This window comes from Sorghum bicolor, chromosome 5 (genome assembly GCF_000003195.3).
Source record: "Sorghum bicolor cultivar BTx623 chromosome 5, Sorghum_bicolor_NCBIv3, whole genome shotgun sequence".
In the NCBI taxonomy this organism is placed as follows: domain Eukaryota; kingdom Viridiplantae; phylum Streptophyta; class Magnoliopsida; order Poales; family Poaceae; genus Sorghum; species Sorghum bicolor.
In genome coordinates this window covers 62862257-62884549 of record NC_012874.2, presented here as the reverse complement: position 1 = coordinate 62884549, position 22293 = coordinate 62862257, and the positions used below count along the sequence as shown (strand labels likewise).

Here is a 22293-nt window from a genome sequence, read left to right as displayed (position 1 = left end):
TTACTGGCATCATGGAACACTTCAAGTCACCACTGCAGCTGGACAGGAGTTGTCTGCAGCCGTCGGCAACCAGAGAGGGTGGTCTCTCTGCTCATGGGCTCCTTCAACCTTTCAGGGCGCCTATCTCCGTTCCTTGGCAACCTGACATTTCTCCGGAAGCTGGATCTTCGTTGGCAACCAATTTGTTGGGCAGATACCTCCGGAGCTCGGTCAACTCAGTAGGCTTCAGATGAGAAAATAAAATAGAGATACATACATTCTGGACCTCGAGATGGTTGCAGGGAGAGGCACCTGCAACTCTGTACCCGGCCCTATACAAACACAACAAGAGGAAAAATCGCACGGTCAAGGATGCTGTCATAGGCAACAAATGGATACAAGATATTGACTACAACATGACTGTGACCCTGCTAACTCAGTTTATAGCTCTGTGGCAGCGCCTACAACCGATTACTCTTCGCCCTGAAGAGAAGGATAGCATTACCTGGCGCCAAACGGCTGATGGCCAGTACAGTGCGAAATGGGCATACCAGCTGCAATTCATTGGAAAAACACAGTCTATGACTGCAAACATCACCTGGGCAACCAAGGCACCTCCAAAATGCCGTTTCTTCATCTGGCTAATGCTGCAAAACCGTGTATGGACAGCGGCGCGGCTGCTGCTCAGAGAATGGCCGAACGAATATTTCTGCCCACTTTGTGTCCGGAACCTTGAGACGATTTTCCACCTACTGCAAGAGTGCAAGTTTGCAAGTATGGAGTAAAGTGGCATCATGGATATCAGCCCCGGCATTAAACCCGACAGCTTGGAGCCAGGATACAAACCTTCAATCATGGTTCATTGAGTTAGGCGACAGTGGATTGGGTGCGAGAAAGGAGGGGGTACGTTCAATAACCATGCTCACTGCGTGGGAAATTTGGAAGGAAAGAAACAATAGGATCTTCAACAGAGAAAGCAAATCAGCTGAGCAGCTGCTAGGATCGATCCAGAACGAAGGCAGGACCTGGATACTTGCAGGAAACAGAGGGGTAGAGCTTGTTACTCCTCCCCAGGCGTCTATTCACAGAGAGTGGCTAGATGAGCCAAACAATGTTAGAATGTAATCCATAACTAATGAAGCTTAGGGGTGGTGTGGCCTCGCAATGCGGCGAGGCAGCACAAAAGGGTGGGCGCCTCTCGCGTCAAATATCTTGTACCTTGTCTTATTTGTACTTCGATTCTTCTTATCAATGAAAGCCGGTAACGGATCTTTCGAAAAAAACGTTCTCTCTTAATTTGTTTTAAAATTTCTAGAATATACTGACATGTTCGATTGAGCTTATCTGCTGAGTCTGCCAGCCATTGGATCATCTCACCATTAATCATGTTCTCTCTTATTTCAATGAGATAGGGTGTAAACTTTTAGGAAAGGTACTAAACAAGGCCTTATACATGAACGCAAAGAAAACAAGTTCCTTCCTCAAGACATTGGATCTCGTCGTGAAGCTTGCTGAGCATCTTCAAGAGTTTGGCAAAACAACTTGTTATCCATATAATTTTGGCAAAACAAGAAAAAATTATCTCTAACAGTTAGGCAAATCAACTTGGCAAATATAACAACTTGGCAAATATAACAACTTGGCATATCATGACTCCTAGCACTCAAAATAGCAACTTAGCATATCAACTTGCCATCGTGATTTCTGGTGCCGTGTTTCCTTCCCCCGCGTGAACGAAGCCTTCGCGCCTTTCCTTCCTCCCCCCCCCCCCGTGCGCAAAGAAAAGGGCGCGCCTCTCATTCGTCCGTGTGAAGAAAAGGTCGCGCCGCCGCCGTTCTTCGTTTCTCCTCAATGCGAAGCCAGGCCGTCCAGTGTTTAAGTACGTGGTTCCCTATTTTTTTTCCTATCGTCGATCTTCATGCCTAGTTAGGGTAGTCAGCGTCTGCTAGGGCAAGGATGGTGTTGTGGGTAGTCATCGTCCTTCTAGGGTTCACGCTAGGTCTGACGCCAGATAAACGATCGATGAAGCTACGATGCGGCGATGATGTCGTTCGCGCGAAGGGGAGGATAGGAAGCGCGCGGAATCAGTAGCGCCCGGGGAAAAAACTATCGGCCTTCTTTTTTTTATTTTGCCAAGTGCGAAATAGCAAACACTTGTATAGGAGCTATTTTTTACTCCCCATATTATTTTGAGAGTTGACGAATCACAAGATTTGGCAAATAAAAAATAATAAACTCTCGGAGATGCTCGGTATTGCTAATTGCGAAACCTGCTACTTAGTCGTTTCTGCGGTTTTCAAAGAATCTTTGTTCTTCTTTTGTTCTTACTTAGTCGTTCAATGAGTTTATGGACCTCCTATCAGATTATGAAGTTGCTAAGAGCAATGTTGAGCCAATATACCTTATGGACGAGCAGGTCACTGCCACGGTGAGAACACGACGAAGTGCGCTGCCTCTGGTCTACGTGAGGCCGTGGTAGGGCGCCGTCGTCTGGCGAGGCGTGAAGCCGGGTGGGGCCACCTCCTCTCCCCCACAGTCTCACACGGATTGCCCCTGACCACCAGCATCGGCGGGGACTGCGTCTGATGCTACGAGGACTACTGGATAATGTGGTGCGTGCCTAGGAGGCAGCCATGGGAGGGCTTAGGATGTGGAGGCGCGGGCTTGGGATGTGGGGGCGCACCCTCAAGATGCGCCAGTGACGCGGGTTTGAGATGCGGCAACCGAATCCATTCCATCCTAGCTCACCGTCGCTCTCTCCGTACTCATATACAGGTACAACACACCTCCATCCCAAGCTCCTAGCATCCCTCCCCTGTTTGGAACAAGCTTGTACAATTCCTAGGATTTTTGCGTGAATGGTTTCTTGTCCGGTTAAAGTATAATTTTCTATTTGTGTATAGGTATAAACCACCTATTATTTTCTTTTCTTTACTAAAATTGTTATGACTTGATAGTTTTGATTCGCTTGGTTTCTATTGAACTGACATACTATCAATATTTACTGAAGACACAGATTTTTTTGTGCTGTGCGCAGTGCTCAGTGATGCCTACTTGCCTACAATTTGGCATTATTGTACGTTAGTTAATCTGTTTTCTAGAAAATGCATTAATCTCCAAGTCCTATACCAGTTATCAATATATCATGGTACTTGTACTAACTCAGCTATCAATCTTGTAGATCAGCAATCATAATCGAGGATATAAGGAAATGTAAACATATTGTTTTCACAGAAACTATGCAAGGATCTGTCACATCTGGTACCAGGCTAACTTCCTCGGTATGTGTTCAATCCAATTCTTTAGACTCTGTATTGAGCACTATCTGGAAGTGTAGTGGACTTTTAATTTATAATAACTGCTTGCAGATTGTAAGATGACTATTTACATCTATGCAAATAATGCTGAAATTTGAGTGGCGCACTGCACTTTATAAAAGTTTAGGCACACTGTTTTCAGGGGATGTTCCTAAGCAAGCTGATGGAAGTGAGCTATAATTTGTTTTGAGGGTGACTGCATATATTATCTTTAAATTTGTAGACTGAATAGCTCTTGGATAGTTAGATCCTGGTCCAACTAATGAATTATATTAAGGTGCTTCATCGTTCTGCTATATCATCGTCTTTTTCTGCATGAATGAGATGTTTATAGTGTTTAGTAGGTCGAGCTTTGAGGACGGTGCGACGAGGACACGCTCGGCAAGGGTGGTCCGAGTGTCGCACGACCACGCGCATAGGTGGTGAACGGTGTGAAAAATAAGAAAAATATTATACAGAGATTTTTTTAGCCTTAGATATTAACTGATATCAACATCACAGTACTTAATATCAACTAATTTCAACAGCAGGAACAACACGTATTCCTTTTAAGCTGAGCTGCACGTATTATTTTTGAATAACATTTTTGAATGTTGGGATTATAGATCCTGTACTGCATTTTAGCATATTATTTTAGTGCTACTTGTGTACAAAAGTATAGAAGTGTAAAGTACTTTCTCATTCAGTGTCTATCTATTTTGGTTGTGCAGGTGCTCTTCCTATCCATGTATGCACATTTCAGAAGGTGTAGAACACTTCGACATAATATAGATTAGTGATTTCAGTTGACACGAGAGGATGGGTTATCCACTCAATAATTCAGTAGTTAGAATCATCCATGGAATATGCTGATATGCTTGTTTTTGTTAGTGTCCGATGGGCATATCATTTGTAGTTGAAGATAAAGGAAAGAGAGGCACCATCCATGCGGTCTGAGCTCTGTGAACTGTTTAACCTGACCAAAGAGGTGTGGAAACTGTTGATCATGTGGTGTCCAATGAGAATATCCTACCTTGAATGAGGGGCAGTACATAGAGTCTGCTTGTAACTGAGAGAGACTCGTGTAGTTTTTACACAACTTATAGCTCCTCAACCAAACGCACCCAAAAGTAGTGGTGATGGTGCTGTGAAATTTGAACAAGCTAAAAGCTACTTTTGGTTATACAATATATAAGACATCAATCTTAATAAATCTAATTTTTGTGACACATATTTATACGATGAGTATAACATACTTTGTTTTAAGATTTTGTGAGGTTTTTAAGACGCGCAGGCCATATGACAGGTGTTAGCATTTACATATATACTCGAACTTAGTATAGGATGGTATGGAGTTCGTGGATTTATTGGCACACGAAAGAAACAAATATTGGAGCAGTAGAGTTTGTGAGCATGTGATGTTGTGTTCTTCATGATTGTTAATTGTACGAACTTTGTTTTTTGAATTAAATGTTATTTTAATTTTGGTATTTAATTTTACAGTATTGTTATCTTATCATGCGACGCGTATGTTCTTAGTATAAAAATTTAGTTGTCCCTTAGCAACGCACGGGCATACTACCTAGTTCTCTCTAAGGTTGTAGTTTGTGTGGGCGCTCCCAGACAGTCTTAAGGCACTCCCAATCTAGAAACTACCATGGTTTCTATAGACATTAATTATAGTGTCACCTAAGGGCAGTCCCAATGGAAAAAATCATGAGCAATTTCTATAATCTAGGACTCTGTACCAAGAAACTAGTTCTCCCAACGTAGCCTTTTCATCTAGACTGCAAATACAAATCTGACCAATGATTCACCAGGCCTGTATTTGGATCCTTTGGTCTGTGGATGAGCCTGTGCCGCTTTGGATTAAATCAATATGCAGTGAACATGCATACATCCTCGCCACCGATCTAGAAGAAGCTTGGCTGGTTACCTGTATCGTCTGCCGGCAGAGCTTCTCACACACGGCACATCCCCGTCCTCGAGCAGAAGAGGACTCCTGCATCCACTCGGTTGCCATGACGAAGGGCTCCGCGCGCGTGTACTCAGCGGCCACGATGACGGGCTCTACCCCCACGCTCGCTCGGTGGCTGGTGGCAGTAATGAAGTTAGACAAAGACAAGCACGCACACCTAGTAGCCGATCGTGGGGAAGACGAAGGCAGAGGCTGGCATCAAGCGGCCGGCATCTGCCTCGCGAGCATCGAGCCACGCGTGGAGGCAGCATCTGTGATGCGGGCATGGAGCGCCCGACATCTACGACACGAGCATCCAGCGACGGGGGAGACGAGATCTACGATGTGGGCGTCGAGTCGCCATCATCCGCGACACGGGCGTCGACCGGCCGTGATTCACGACGCGGGTGTCGAGCGGCGGCGGCGCACCGGATGTGGATCGAAACTACTTGAGTCTCCCCAACGACGTTTGCGTGGTTTCTTGTTGCATCGGTGCCAGTGTCGACATCGTTTCCTCCTGAAGAAATCGTTTCTCCCTTTTGTAATCTCTTTCTTCATTAATTTCTATGCCACATCAGCAAAAAGCTGAGTTGTCAAGTCAATTAATAGACATAGAAACCATCATAAATATGCCATTGGGACTGCCCTAAGCATTTTGTTGATTTAGCAAGAGAGTTATTGAAGAGAGAGAACAAAAATCATAGAAACTGGGTCTAAATTAGAAACCATGTCTATACATAATCAAAGACATAAAAGTGATATGATTGGTTAAAAATGGAGAGAGAATGAATGTGATTGGGTAAAAAAAATATTCTATAAAAATTATTCATTGAGACTATAGTTTCTATATATAGTGTCTATAAAAATTAATACGTATAGAAATTACATATAGTTTGTAGCATTGTGAGTGCCACCAAGTGCGAAATACTAGTTCTGATGAGAGATGCTTCGCACTGGAGGATACCACCAAGAATGGACAAAGCTGGTCGACATCGTCAAGGACCTGCTAAGGAGACAGGTGTATGTGTATTGGATGCACGAGCTAATTAATAACTGGGAATTACCAGCCGCAGGACGGCAACGAGGATATCAAACAAGGACGAGGTCAAGACCTAGGCCAAATTCTCAAGCAAGAGCTAGCACGACCTCTGCTGCCTTGGAATCATCATCCCTTCTACTAATAGAGGGCCCACCACTAGCAAACCTCAACCTGCATACGTACGGAACTTGGTCAGCCCCGTCTGTAGGTAATAAGACTTTACATGTTACAGACGCGTCTTAGTTCCATATTACAAACACGTTTTCTTGACCCGCTTCTTTAGTATATTACCCTCAAAAGACCGATTTTATTGGAACCAACATGTTATGGACGTGTTTTGACTAGACCCTGAAAATGTCCTACTCCACAAGTCCTGCTGCCTCCCCGCTCCCGTGACCACAACATCACCTTGGACACATATGGCTATCCCAACAACATCAACGGGAGGATTGGATCAAAAGTAGCGGCAGCATTAATCCATTGTCGGGAAGCTTGATGCCAGTGGAAACCACCTCACACAATTATGTCAAGTATTACTCGCCGATTTCTCATGACATAGTTGTGCCTAAAATTAAAGGACTACATATGAACACTTCACGGAATATATGTTACTCAACACAATACATCTCATTGTTTATTATTATATATATTGAGTAGGACACTACTCAATAGATTCATCACAGAGACATCTGAAATCAACCATGAGACTTTACATATCACACTCGCTGACATTATTCAATTGATACTTGCCTTTTGATATATCAAGGCATAAAAAGTATATCAAGCTAGCATTTGCTATGCGGCAATATACGGAGCCGGGTAAACACAGATGAGCTTCCCTTGAGTGTTGTAGTCGGTGTATATTACAACACGTACAACTCCTTGTGGGAGTGGAGCCAGGTTGAGTGGAGGTAGCGCACTGTTTGCTGATACAAGTTGAAATTCTGGAACTTGCTGATCAGCTTCCAGCTCCGAACGGATCGTCATTTGTGCAACCCAAAGTCTTTTGTGAAGCAAGTCAGGCCATGATTTTTCCGGCACCCAACTAGGCATGATCACGTACTATCCTTAGCTTATCCCTCCTTTGAAACTGTTATAATCACAATAAGCACAAAAATAATCAAGCAACATCAACATAATGAATAGAATGTAACACGTTAGTTGTTTGGAATTCATGCTAGCATCTTTGGCATGCATAAACATGAAACTGTGATAGAGACATCATACTTTCATAATAAGCAGATGTGCCATAACCAAACTACAATCGAGGAGCAAACAGTCTAGTAAAATATTAAAAGGAAAAGTTTTGAAAGCAATATCTAGCAAAGAAATATATGACAAACCTCCAGAGAAGAAGAACGCAGTAACCTGTGGCAATGATATGTGCGCTGTGTATTTGTGGTATATATGCACACTAACATTTGTATAGTAGGGCCCTTATCGGCAAAAACAATGTAAGCGTTTTGTCCACTGATTCTGGCCTGGTTTAGTTCCCAAAATTTTTTGAGTCGAGCTACTGTTGCTTTTTCGTTTTTATTTAGCAAATATTGTCCAATTATGGAGTAACTAAGCTTAAAAGATTCATCTCGTGATTTACAGTCAAACTATACAATTAAGTTTTGTTTTCATCTATATTTAATGTTTCATGTATGTGTTACAAAATTCGATGTGACAGGAAATCTTAAAAAATTAAACAAAACCATGTATCGCCAAAACCATCGTGAGGTCATTAATGACAACAGGAAAAGTCGTCGTGTATCGGTTGGCTCCTACAAGGAAATAGAGGGTACTCTTCTATCTTTGCGTCTTCTGTGTTAGATGCCAGAACACACATCCAAACACCACAGCTCATTGTCCACTGTTAATTAGGAGACAAAATCTCTAGTCCCTATTAATAACATCACGTGATAATGCAATATTAAACTATCATATATGTAGTACCGACGTTCATACTCTCTCATTATCCGTAAAGAAAATCGTTTTGGACAAAGTTTGGATTAAATATTAAGAATATAAATCATAAATAAATTTTAAGTTGTTGAGTTTCGAATGTGAAAACCATATGAATAGATTTGTCTTGAAAAATACTTTCATAAAAATATAAATATAACACTTTTAGATAAATATTTTTATAAAAACAAGGAGTCAAGGTTAGGCTTTGAAGACGGTATCATTATCCTACATAACTTTCTTTACGGGTATGAAAGAGTAGTTAGTTAATAAAATATCTATGTTAATAAAAAATATAAGTATTAATAAAATATCACATTATCGATATTCACAATTAATTAACAAAATATTAAGATGAGTTGAATCCTATTAATCACGTTACATGGTAATGCATTAATAAAATATCATATCTGTCTGTTCATATTCAGTCAGTAAAATATATGTATTAATAAAACAAAATTTATGTAATAATAGAATATTATATAACCAACAATCACAATTAGTTAATAAAATTTTAGATGCACAATTAGTTAATAAAATTTCAGATGAGTTCTACTAATTACATTCATTAGATAATCTATATTTATACTTCTATACCTAATAATAAAAAGGTAAAATTTTTCACCGCTGATTTTCGCCCGGCCCTCTCCTTATCCTTTAGGGTGTCTGGTTGTATTAACTTTCCGTATTTCTGTTTACCGTCCACCACGCCTACTCTGCGCTCCACAAATCCAACACCAATTATTGTAATACACTGTAACGTGTAGCAAAAGCAAATACGAATTTTGGGATGCGCTCTAGAAACTGATGTATTGATGTTTGGACGAACAAAATTAGGACCCGTTCGTAGGACTTTTTCTGGCAGGAATAGTTCTTGGTGAAGATCTAGCTAAACAAATTGCACAGCTATTTCCGGTGGGATTGGTTCCAGGGCTTGAATCCCTGGGAAGTGGGAACTGAACGGAGCCTTAGCAGTTTTAACGTTCACTGGGAATCCTGGACTGTAGCATGGAATTACAAGGAGACAATTTCTCTTCACTCCCGATCAGCAGGCAGATACGTCGGCCTGGATCGGTGCTGTGACACGACTCCAATCAGGGCGCCGTATGGGAAAAACCAAGGCGCTGCGTCTTGAGGATGAGGATGGCCCTGTCGACGTATTTCAATCTGAAAGGTTGTGTAACTTGCATGTTTGCAGCATAGTTACACTGGCATATTTTCAATCTGAAAGGTAATTAAATAGCGACATCAATAAACCTATTTCAATCCGAAAGGTTGTGTAACTTGCATGTTTGCAGCATAGTTATGCTGGCATATTTTCATTCAGATAGAATTTCAATGCTTACAGAGTTGTGCGGTGCAACTAAACTTTGAATACACATACCAAGCTCATTGTCCGTGCCAATAAGAACACTAATTAAGGAGGGACAGGAGGTCTAGGTGCGCATAATATGAAGGCACCATAAATTGGATCTTTCAGTAGATGAAAACAGGTACTACGTACCCTGTCAAAAGGCTCAGATATAGCAAGACGGGATAATCTTTAAAATTGATTTTGAAAAGACTTATGATAAAGTCAAATGGAGCTTTCTGCAACAAACTTTAAAGATGAAAGGTTTCTCACAGAACTGGTGTTCATGGATACAACAGTGCACGCGAGGAGGTAATGTAAATATTAAAGTTAATGACCAACCTAGTTCTTATTTCCAAACAAGGAAAGGCCTAAGACAAGGTGATCCAATGTCTCCAATATTATTCAATATAGTAGTAGACATGTTGGCCATACTCATTGCTAAGGCAAAGGAAGTAGATCAGGTGGAAGGGGTTATTCCCCATCTTGTCCAAGATGGTCTTTCCATCCTCCAATATGCAGATGACACTGTGATCTTCATGAGTCATGATTTGGACAAGGATGTAAATATGAAATTAATTTTAAGTACCTTTGAGCAACTTTTCGGGGCTAAAAATAAACTTTCACAAGAGTGAGATTTTCTGTTTTGGCAAAGCAAAGGAGCGTGAAGAGTTTTACTCACAGCTGTTTGGATGTGGGTTGGGAAACTATCCGTTTTAGTATCTAGGTTTGCCTATGCACACTAGGAAATTGAGTAACAAAGATTGGCAGATCATCGAAAATATAATTGAGAAAAAGCTTAGTGGTTGGAAAGGCAAGATGCTCTCAGCAGGAGGACGCTTGATCTTAATAAACTCGATGTTTTCTAGTTTACCAATATTTATGATGTCATTTTTGAACTCCTAAAAGGAGTTTTAGAAAATCTGACTGTTTTAGATCAAGATTCTACTAGCAAAATGACCAACACAAGCGCAAGTATAGACTGGCCAATTGGGAAATCTTGTGTCAACCTGAAATCCAAGGAGGCCTAGGCATACGAAATTTGGACATATAGAATAGATGTTTGTTGAGTAAATGCCTTTTTAAATTAGTAAATGAGGATGGGTTGTGGCAAGAACTCTTACAAAATAAATACATAAGAGACAAAACCATAAGAAGTTGTACTAAAAAACCGACAGATTCCCAATTTTGGAAAGGCATGATGAAAGTTAAAGATACTTTCATGGGGTTCGGGTCTTTTAAGGTGAAAGACGGTTCACAAACTCGTTTTTGGATGAGCACCTAGCTGGGCAACCAACCACTCAAAACTAAATTCTCTTCGTTATACAATATTGTGAGAAGAAAACAAGCCTCGGTGGCAAGTATCCTTGCAACCGCCCCTTTAAACATCTCCTTCCGTCGTAATTTAGTGGGGAGAAACCTAAGGGACTGGCATAGAATTGTGTTGGGGAACAGCTGCATCCTTCCCCCTGGTAGCGTCGAAGGTTATCCTTCACCCAAGGAACCTCCGACGCCTGAAGCGTCGAAGGATATCCTTCACTGGAAAATACTAATGTTGACGACTCGTCTGGTCGTGCTAAGTGTGTGCATGGACTGAGACACCGGCGGAGGCCCACAAACAAGGAAAGGGGGGAACCTCCGACCTTCCCGGGTCCGAGGATGGCGAGAACGCGGCCAGGCCGAAGACCTCCGACTCGCTTAGGCTAAGGAGGAACCCCCGGGGGACCTTCCCGGGTCCGAGGATGGCGAGAACGCAGCCAGGCCGAGGAACCTCCGACTGGACCAGGCTAAGGAGGAGCTCCCGGGGTGGCCGGGTCGAGCAACCTCCGGCCCAGCCGGGCCGAGGAACCTCCGGCACCAAAGCGTCGGAGGATCCGCAACTGGGCGGAGGATCCAAGCCTCCGGTCAGCTGAGGCCCCAGTCAGAGGATGAACGAAGGGCTTAATGTGAAATTACGCAGGTGTATTAGGGTCAGTAGACTGCGATGAAAGAATATACTGGAATATTCCCCCACCGTCACGGGGCATTTATGTAAATGTCATTAGATCGGTTTCCAGGCCCTATATAAGGGGCGCGATACCGCCATTAATAAAGAGGAGAGAGCATTCACTGTTTTCACCTACTAGTGAGCCTGCTGTCCGTTGGAGCTCAGACCTCTCACGGCACCGAGTGAGAAGGTTCACTATTCACCGTACTGCTGGGGAGTGCGGAGAGCATCTCCCCAACATTGGCGCCCACCGTGGGGCCGAAGTATAACCTGCGATGGCTGGAAAGAGAGCAAGCACCACAGGACCTCGGGCAGAGCCCTCCAGGAGAGGAAGGCCGAGGAGGGCCGTGCGGAGCACGTACGCGACCGTAGAGGGAGAAGGTTCTGAGGGCGGGCAACCAGAGAATGAGCAGCCGGAAACACGCCAGGAACCTCCTCCCGCCGCGGGCCCGACGCAACCCACGGCCACGCAAGAGCTCCAGCAGCTGCAAGCGCAATTGCAGAACCTTCAGCGAGAGCGAGACCGGATCGCTGCTGCCTACGCCGCCAGCCAAGAGGCAGCGGTGGCCGCGACGCAAGCGGCCGAGATCAGGCAGCAGCTTTCACTTCTGCAGGCAGAAATCCTTAGCATGCAACCTTCACCTCAGCCGACGATCCAGCCCGCTGTTCTGACCTGCGCCGGCCCGACATTAGATGTGCAACCGGCAAACTACGGTGGCATGCTGCGGGGCGCGTTGGACCTTCGATCCCCCTTGTCCGAAGGATTGCAGACCTCGCCTTGGCCAACAACCTACAAACCTATCACGCTCCCTAAATTCAGCGGAAAGGCAGACCCGCGCCAATTCCTGATGAGTTTCGAGGCAGCCGTGGCCTCAGCTGGAGGGAATGAAACTGTGATGGCAAAATCCTTCGTGATCGCAGCCGAGGGAGATGCCTTGGCGTGGTACTCGATGCTCAGACCCGGGTCGATCTATTCATGGGAGAACCTTCGAGACAAGATTTTAGCGAATTTCCAGGGATTCGCGGTTGAATCACTAACCTCCACGGACCTGTTCCAGTGTCGCCAGAATCAGGGAGAGGCACTGCGGGAGTACTTCCAAAGGTTCGTGCAGACTAAGGCGAGAGCACCCGGCGTGCCGGAGGAGGTTTCCATTGAAGCGGCCATCAAGGGTCTTCGCATAGGGCCCTTCGCGGCTCATTTTGGCCAGAGAAAAGCCAGCATCCATGCATGAGCTGTACCACGAGTTTGAGAAGTATTGCAGGTCAGACAACGACTACCGCAAAAGGTTGGAAGACCAAAACTCTCAGAAGAGGCAGAGCAATGATAGAAACTCACAGAAGAAGAACCTCAGCCAGGATGAACGCCGGCCACAGCGAGAGGCTGGTGGACAGATGATGAATATCGAGCAACCGAAAAATGACAGGTCGGAAAATAACCATCCACCAGCGGAAGCGCGAAGCTCGGAACGCATAGCCAATCAAGCTGGAAGAGGGGGTCGAAATGCGGGATGGCGAAAAAATCAAAGTCAGCGACCACGGAAACAGTATTGTTTCTTCCATGGAGAGGAGAAGGGTCACTCCACCAGAGATTGCCCAGATGCAAAAGAAACTCAGGAGAGGATCAAGAGCAGGTCAGCTCCGCAACCTCCGATACCAGTTGCTCAACCTCGGGAAGTAAATCACACATTCCCTCAAACCTTCTACCATTCATACGTCGGAGGTTCGAGCCAGCAGCACCCAGCTCCACTTCAGCCCAGCGCGCTAGCCTCCGCTTACTATCCCAGCTTCCTACCAGCTTGGCGCCCAGCCCAGCAAACCGCGGACCACAACCTTCCACCAAACTATGTTCCTCCACGACCTCCACACATTACGTACATCGAAACCCCGCAACCCCACCAGTAGTCACTACCTCCTCCCCCAAACCAGCTACAGCTACTCCAAGCCCCACCACCACCAAAAACCGAACGCCACCCTGATAATCAGATCGGCCCTCATACACCCCTGCCCACGATTGGAATGATCTTACCAATAGCTGGAGGGTCCTCAATGGAGTTCCAGACAAAGAAACAGAAGAAGGATCACCTCCGGCTCGTTAACAACGTTGCAGTTCAAGGACCAGTGAGACGCACTGATTGGTCCAGAACCCCAATAACCTTCACTGAGGAAGATCTAAGGTTGGAAAACTACCCTCACACAGATGCCCTGGTCATAACAACGAATGTCGCGGGTTGGGGAGTAAGCAGGATCTTAGTGGACTCAGGAAGTTCCGCAGACATAATATTTGCCGGGACCTTCGACCAAATGAAGCTCAGCAGAAGCCAGCTCCAACCTTCGGAGTCACCTTTGATCGGGTTCGGAGGAAAGCAGATACATGCTCTGGGGAAGGTCGCCTTGCCCGTATCCTTCGGCACAATGGAGAACGCAAGAACAGAGTACGTCACCTTCGATGTGGTAGACTTGCACTACCCATATAATGCCATATTCGGGCGAGGATTCTTGAACAAGTTCAATGCGGCCGCTCATATGGGATACCTGTGCATGAAAATCCCGGCTCTGCACGGAGTGATAACGGTTCACGGAAGTCAAAAGGAGGCAAGGAACATAGAGAAAGCAATCTACAAGTCCTTCCGGAACATAAACTCCGTAGACTCTACGCAGCATGAAGCTTCCCAGCCACCAGACATGCCAAGGGGGAAAACAGACCTGGCTGATCAGGAGGAAACGAAGTGTGTCCCTCTACAGGAAGCTGTTCCAGATAAGAAGGTCACCATCTCCGCCACCCTTGGTAGAGAGGAGGAACTCGAATTGCTAGACGTGTTGCAAAAGAACCAAGATATCTTCGCTTGGAGTGCCGCTGACCTACAAGGAGTCAGCAGAGACATAATAGAGCATTCGCTGGACATTGATCCGAGAATGAGGCCGAAGAAGCAGAGACAGAGAAAAATGTCTGAAGAAAGAACCTTAGCCGCGAAGGCAGAGGTACAAAGACTCCTGGACGCAAAGGTCATCAGAGAAGTCATATACCCGGAATGGTTGGCAAATGTGGTCTTGGTCCCCAAGAAAAATGGCAAAATGAGAATGTGCATAGATTTTACGGATCTCAACAAGGCTTGTGTCAAAGACTCCTTCCCCTTGCCAAGGATAGATACCTCTATGGACAAAGCAGCTGGTTGTCAGAGATTCTCACTGCTGGACTGTTTCTCTGGTTACCACCAAATTTGGCTCAAAAAAGAAGACGAAGGAAAGGCAAGCTTCACAACCCCATTCGGCACGTATTGCTACACCAGAATGCCAGAAGGTCTCAAAAACGCTGGAGCAACCTTCTCCAGAATGATGGGGAAGGTTCTAGGAAGTCAGCTACAGAGAAACATCATAGCCTACGTCGACGATGTTGTCGTCATGAGCAAGAGCAAGGAATTACACCTCCATTGACGGGATCCTGTACAAGAAAGGCGTAGTCCAACCCTTGCTGAGATGCATATCACAAAGCGAGGGCAGAGAACTCCTACAAGAGATACACTCCGGGATATGCGGGTCTCACATTGGACCTCGCGCGTTGTCTGCTAAAGCATTAAGACAAGGCTTCTACTGGCCAACTCACATTAAAGATGCTGAAGAAATAGTGAAGACATGCAAAGCCTGCCAGACCTTCTCACCAATTCAGTCAGGACCTTCAGCACTAACCCAGCTCATACCAGCATCATGGCCGTTGCAGAGATGGGGAATGGACCTGGTAGGACCAATGCCAACTGCTCAGGGGGGAAACAAATTCGCCGTCGTGGCCATCGAATACTTCACAAGATGGATCGAAGCTAAGCCACTGGCAACCATAACCTCTGAAACAATCAGAAAATTTTTCTGGCAGAACATAGTCTGCAGATTCGGAGTTCCAAGCTTGCTCACAGTTGACAACGGGAAGCAGTTTGATTCAGACAGCTTCAAGAAATTCTGCCATCACATAGGAACCAAAATTGCTTTCGCGTCTGTTTATCACCCAGAGTCAAACGGGGCCGTCGAGAGAGCAAACAGAACAATATTCTCCGCAATCTCCAAGATCTTGCTCAACCTACGCAAGGGCAAATGGGTTGAAGAATTACCCAGAGTTGTATGGTCACATAACACAACAGTTTCAAGAACAACTGGGTTCACCCCATTCAAGCTCTTGTATGGGGAAGAGGCAATGTTGCCCGAAGAAATCAAACACCAAAGCTTGCGTTCCATAAAGCAGCAGTTGGCTGAAGATGAAGAGTACTGCAAGGAAACCTTAGAATCAATAAGACTTGAGGCAGTGGAGAACATTACCAGATATCAACAAGAAACCAAGAAATGGAGAGACAGCAAGGTAGTACGAAAAGACATACAAAATGGGAACCTGGTGCTCAGAAAAAAAGGAGATCACCCAAACGCTGGTAAACTGCAACCCAAGTGGGAAGGACCTTACACAGCAATACAAGCGGGAAGGTCGGGATCCTTCTACCTGAAAGACCTCGAAGGTAGAACCTCCACCCACACGTGGAATATCGACAATCTACGAAGATTTTACATTTGAGTGTAAGGATGACCCCTGCAAAATAAGCGGCGGCATCCACATCCCTAAATACGCTTGTTTTCTTTTTCTCCACTTTTCCGCATTCCAAGGTCTGCACTCTTTTCCTCACAGGGGTACTCCTACCAGGAGGTGAGGTTTTTAACGAGGCAGAACCTATGTAAAAACCTCTGAAATATAAAGAGGAATCCACCCCAGAACCAAAGCCCAAAAAGTCAAAAAACAGCCAGCAACGAGGCTGTAGCATTCGACAAAACATCACGTGATCACAAGGACCCTCCGCAGCTTTCATCCAAAAGCTCAGAAAGCTCGGAACGTCCTCAAAGGTGAAAAAACACCAAATCCTTAGCAAAAGACCTAGCCAAGAGCCGGGCAGCAAGGATAACATGGCCAAAAAGTGAAAAAGTCCTGTCCTTCTCAGGCATCACAACATGGCCAGAAGGAGCAAAACCTTCAAACCTGACAAAGACCTGAGGAGAATCAGGCATCAGGAACTATATTATTTTCGCCAAAAGACAGCGGAGGTTTAACATTCACAGGACAGACCTCAACAAAATTCACACAACCTTCACCAAAATAAGGTTGAAGGTATCCTGCTACTCTAAGCATACCCCCAACAAACAAAGTGTGAAAATAAAACATAACTACAATAACCCTCGGCCAGATACAGCAAAACCAACTACCACAACAACCATCAATAACCTGATAATAAATTTTAACCTAACAGAGTACATAAAATAAATGCATGAAAGCCTATAAAACCAGGCTCACCCTACCCCCACCCTCAATCCGGATCAGTATACAAAGACCCGAGCATCGAGTGCAAACCTAGCAGTCAAAAAGCAAAAATCCTAGGCCACCATGGAAGCAGGAGTTAGCCTCACAACACCAACAAAAGTTTGTATCGCACGAAGCTTCGTAATACCAGAACTCCGGCGTTGTGATGAACATCGACCACAAAGTCGTGTACAGCCACAACAGAAACAATGGAAGTCAGACTCAGAGGTCTCTGAAGGGTATCGCACGAAGTCTCGTAACGTCCCTTCAGAACCTCCGACTCAGATAGCCGAAGGTTCTCCTCGACAACACTCCACGGGAGTCGAGCAAAGGAAAAAAATAGCACAATTCAGCGAAGGATCCTTCGCGCCAAAAAAGTCGAAGGTTCTAAGGCCAAGAAGCGGCGATCCTCCGCGCAAGAAAAAATCAACAACACCTTCGCAACATCAAGCATCAAGAACAAGCAAGCCACAGCAACACAAAGATCCTTAGGATCAACACCACCGTGACGTTGCAATATATAAATGCTGTAGCGCGAAGGTTGTAATAAAAATGAGATCGAAGGTTGTAGCAAACTTAAAAACTTTATTATTGATGAAGAAATCATTACAAAACAACGTTTACAAGGAAAGAATAAAATCATCCTTCGACCCATAAAAAGTCGAAGGTTATAGGTAGCTGAGACCATGTGGTAAAAATGTCTGATCTTTATTCACCATATACAATGTACATAACAGAAGCTTACAACAAAAAACGAGAAACATCCTCCGACCGTAAAACGTCGAAGGTTCTAAGACCCTCGCACAATTCTAACATACGAATCTGGAAAAAGCCTAAGATCATCGCAGTAATCACGAACAAGGAAATCAACTAAGTCATCAATACTACGCGTAGGATACTTATGGCGCCACCAGTCAACTAGATAACCCCTCGCATACAGATCTCCACGCTTGAACGTCACCGGGGTAACGTAACTTCCTTCGACAAAATTCGAAGGAAGATCTTCCAACGGAGCAGACCTCACAACCTGCGCACAAAATAACAACTTTAAAACCAAAACGTATTACGAAGGATAAAACCAAAACGTATTACGAAGCTTTCGAACCTCCGGATATCCATGGAGAAAAGGCTCAGCAAAATCCTCGGAAACCTCGGACACCCAGCGTACCCTATCCTTCTCACCAAAGATGCGAAGGATGGGATATGGCGGCTGCATAAACACATCAAACCAAGTCATAAAAAAAAAGAAGAAAAACACAAATAGCCTACGGCAAGGTAGAAACAAAACAAAAACCACCACCTAAGCCGGAGGCCATGAACCTCGGCGCGCAAGCGACTGGATAAATCCAGATCCTTCGCCATCAATATCATATCCAACAAACTCGAACATATCCACCAATCTCATGTTAGGGAAGGCAACTCGCCAGTACTCCCACAATTCGCCAGAAACATAAATCCCTTTGTAAAAAATCGAAAGGGGAGTAATGAAATGATCCTGCGCAGGTCCTCCGCCAGAGACCTGCGCAGGATCAAAGTGTAAAACAAAGGCTTATCTGAAAACAACTTAATATATTACATCCTCAAAAGTCTGTACAAAATAAGCAAAACCTCCGGCCTTATTTACAAAAAGCGTCACATGCTTGGACGCAAAAAAGACTAAGATAAACCTAAAAACTAACAAGCCTCACACCTGAGGCGGAGGAGGAGCAGAAGTCTCGGGCAGCTCTGAAACCTTGGCACCAGATCCCTCTGGAGCCTTGGCACCAGCATCACGAGCCTCCGCTTCAGTCTGGGTCGGAGGACGCGCCTCCCTCGGTGGACGCGAAGGACCGGCCTTGTCAACCTTAGCCTCCCTCTTCGCAATCTCCTACAAAATACCCATCTTAAGTAACATTGCAAAGCAGCAAAGCAAAATACAAAAAGAAAAAAAAACAAATCAACAATACCTCAGCGCGACGAGCCTCCGCCATCTTCTTCGCCTCAGCCCGCCCAAACCTAATCCAGAACGAACTGATAAAGTTCCGGACAGATTTGCGCAGGCTAGGGGTGCCTTCGCCAACGTCCTCCGCCGCAGCAAATTCCTCCTTGGCGACTCCCTCCGCGTGAGAGCAACCTCCGCGGCGTAAAAGCCTAGCGAAGGAGCTAACCGCGGCCAAAGCCCCAAAATCAACAGCACCTCCGACAAAGTCGGGGAGCATGCGGATATGAGACTTCAGCCATGCGAGGGCAGCCCCAACATCGCCGCCGGGCGGAGGAGCAGAGGTGCTTCCCCCAAACTTCGCAAGCGAGTCGGCATAGAGCCCAACAATAGCTGCAGCCTCCGCTTCCGCCTTCTGTATGCGAGTCTGCAGCTCAGCCGCAGACGTCCGCTCAGCGTCAAGCTCTTTGCGAAGGCGTTCAGCAATGTCCTCCGCCTTCTCGGCTCGCTGCAGGGCTAAGTCCCTAACTCTCCCCGCCTCAGCGACACTTGTGCGGAGGACCGCCGCCGAAGCTTCGGCATCTTCTTTCTCCTTCTTCAGAACCTCCGATCCAGCCTTATAGTCATCCCTCTCCTTTCTCAGGGAATCAATCTCCTTCCTGACGGAGGAAAACTCCTTAACCTCCTCCGACAGACGAGCCTTCTCAGCTTCCAAGGTCTCGTTCTCCTTCTTCAGAGCACCAATCGCCTCATCACGGCAGATAACCTCCCGGGAGCAACGCTCCTCCAAGGCGGCAGCCATGTGATGACCCTGCTCAAAAATAAATAGTTACAACAAACCTCCGAGTGAAAAACCGCGAAGGAAGATATAACAAATCGCAAACGTACAAGGCTATGGTGCTCATATTGCACGCGAAGGAGCGTGTCAAAGTCCATGCCGCGGAGCTTCTGACGAAAACGATCTGTAAAGCAAAAACAAGTAAGAAAAAACATCGTAAGAAACAAAAAACCTTTGGCGGAGGCCAGAAAACGAACCTCCGACCAAGGAATGAACCTCGCGCAAGGCATCAGTCCAACCTGTGATCGAAGGATCAGAAGCACCTGCGCAAAACAAAAACAAACCTTAGAATAAAATGCCAAAAAACAAACCAATCTGTTGAACAAAAAAGAAGAAACTCACCGGGACCAAGAACATCAGCAGGCGAAGGCCTACTTGCCAACGCAGAAGGCGCAGGCTCACGCCGCGGAGGAACAGCAAGTCCTTCTTGCGCAACGCTGGCGCCTCTGGCCAATTCCTCCGCAGTAGCCAACCCAGCAAAAACATCCTCTGAAAGAAATATAAACAACATGAGACCAAGTCAATAAAAAAATTACATAAAGAAAAACAAGAATCAACAAAAAATTTACCCATGTACAACGAGTTTATACCATCTCCAGCCGGACGCGGGAGAGCCTCCGCCCTCTTAATCCTCCGAATAGAGACTGACTCTGCCTCATCACTGGATTCCCCTTGCCCATCCTTCGGCGGAGATCCTCCTCCAGCCAAAGCCTCCCGCGCAGGACTCTCGGCCACCGCAGGATTCGTCTCCCGCGCAGGACTCGCCTCAGGAGCCTCCGCATCGGAAGACTCCTCCCCCAGAAGGGACGCGAAAGGCGCGCGTATAGAAGAGACCGCGCGTGAGGCCTCAACCTCAGGAACCCCACCAGCAGGAACAGCCTCCGCAGGAACAGAAGCCACCGAGTTAGACTCGGCAGCAGAAGAACGAGCGGAGGAAGACTCCACAGGAGTCTCCAACACAACCTCCGCCTTGCGCTTCTTAGCAAGTTGCTTCACAGCGCCGCCACCCTTCCTCTTCCTAGCCTCCGCCGCAGCAACGGCCTTGGAGGAATCCTTCTTCTTCTCCAACCCAAGCAAAACATCCGGAGGAACAACGTAATCCTCATATTCAATCCCCAATTCCTCAAACACTCGGTTAAAGCGGGGCATCGTGCCCAGTGCAGACCTCCGCTGGAGATACTCCTTCTCCGAGATCTTCCCGACGATCCTCCGAGTGGAAACCTCCACTCGATCAAGGAAGGACTCCTTGGTCTCATCCTCCGGAATACCCGCGCCAAACCGGGGAAACGGTAACCCCTCCGGAGGACCAAACACAGGGACTTGCACCATCTCAATGGTGAACTCATCGGTCCTGCGGCCAAGGGGCCAGTAGTCAGCAGCGACCATCTCCTCAACCAAATCCTGGCCTCCGGAATGTCGGCATGCCAGCGCAAATGCCTTATCACAGGCCAGTCGCTCCTCCGACATTTCCTGCGAAGGATCAACCTTCGAGAAAGGCTTCAGCTCCTTCATCAACGACGCGTAAGGATAAACTTTATCAACGCTGCCATCATCTAAAGTCTTCGACGCAGCGGGGGTCTTCACGTAGAACCAGGCTCTCATCCAATCCTTCTCCCACTTGCCCTTTTGGCAGTAGGAGATCTCGCACCTTGGCCCAGGCATTGTGCGGCGCGGCATGAACGCGCAGCTTCCAAACTGCGCAATGCACTCAACACCTTCAGCATCCTTCACCTTCTTAGGTTGACGCTGAAGTTCAAAATACGAGCAGAAAGTATCAATATGGGGCATGGCTCCGTAGGATTCACACGCCCAGGCAAATTTGCTAAGGGTTAGTATCCCATTGGGGCTGAAATGCTGTAGCTCCACGTTGAAACTCTCCATCATTTCGCGAAGGAAATGATACGGAGGCATCCGAAGCCCGCAGGTGAAGAAATCCCTAAAAACCACCGCATAACCTTCCCCGGGTGCAGGCACCGTTTGACCCGCAGGAGGAGCCTCCGCCCGACCATCCTTGAAAAATCTAGCCTCAACCATATCGGCAATATCCTCCGTCCTCACAGTCGACTGCCCAAACTCAAAGGTAATCGCCGCCATCTCCTCAAACTCCTTCGCACTGACCAAGTCACCAACAGAAGCTTCGACGTCAGATAACGTCTCCTCCAGATCTTGAGCTGCGGCCACCTCAAGCATCCACTCCTCAAACCTCCGCAGCCAACCTCCAGACCTCACACTAAGAAAATTGCGCAAAGGACCAGAAAAATCTGACCTCGAAGGACGCGGCGGAGGAAGTTGAGCCACCTTAAAACCTCCGAAAACACTTGGGAACTAAACACAACCAAAAGGCGCGCGAGCAGCTCAGAGAGCAATATGTGGCGAAGGAAAGTGTGCAGGCAAAGCGAGGCAGGGGTGAGAGCTCAAAGCTCCCCAGCATCCCCTTTTATAGGGGGGGGCCTGCGACCACGTGACCGTTGCGATTCCCCGCGCCCAACGGCTAAAAGCGGAGGATTCGGCCCGACCGTTGCGATTCTCCATCACCAACGGCTAACTCCAACGACTATAATAACCTCCGAAATATAAATCGCGAAGGATAACAAGGTATCAGAACAGTAATGACCATAGGATCCTTGCAAAACAAACAAACCAAGGAAATTATGA

The 22293-nt window shown here is 46.2% G+C and overlaps 1 long non-coding RNA gene across 1 annotated transcript; it reads left to right on the top strand.

Moving 5' to 3' along the window:
• Positions 2596-4504, top strand: LOC110435325. Its single transcript, XR_002452966.1, has 3 exons — positions 2596-2754; positions 3161-3260; positions 4007-4504. It is a non-coding gene; the product is annotated as an uncharacterized LOC110435325 (long non-coding RNA).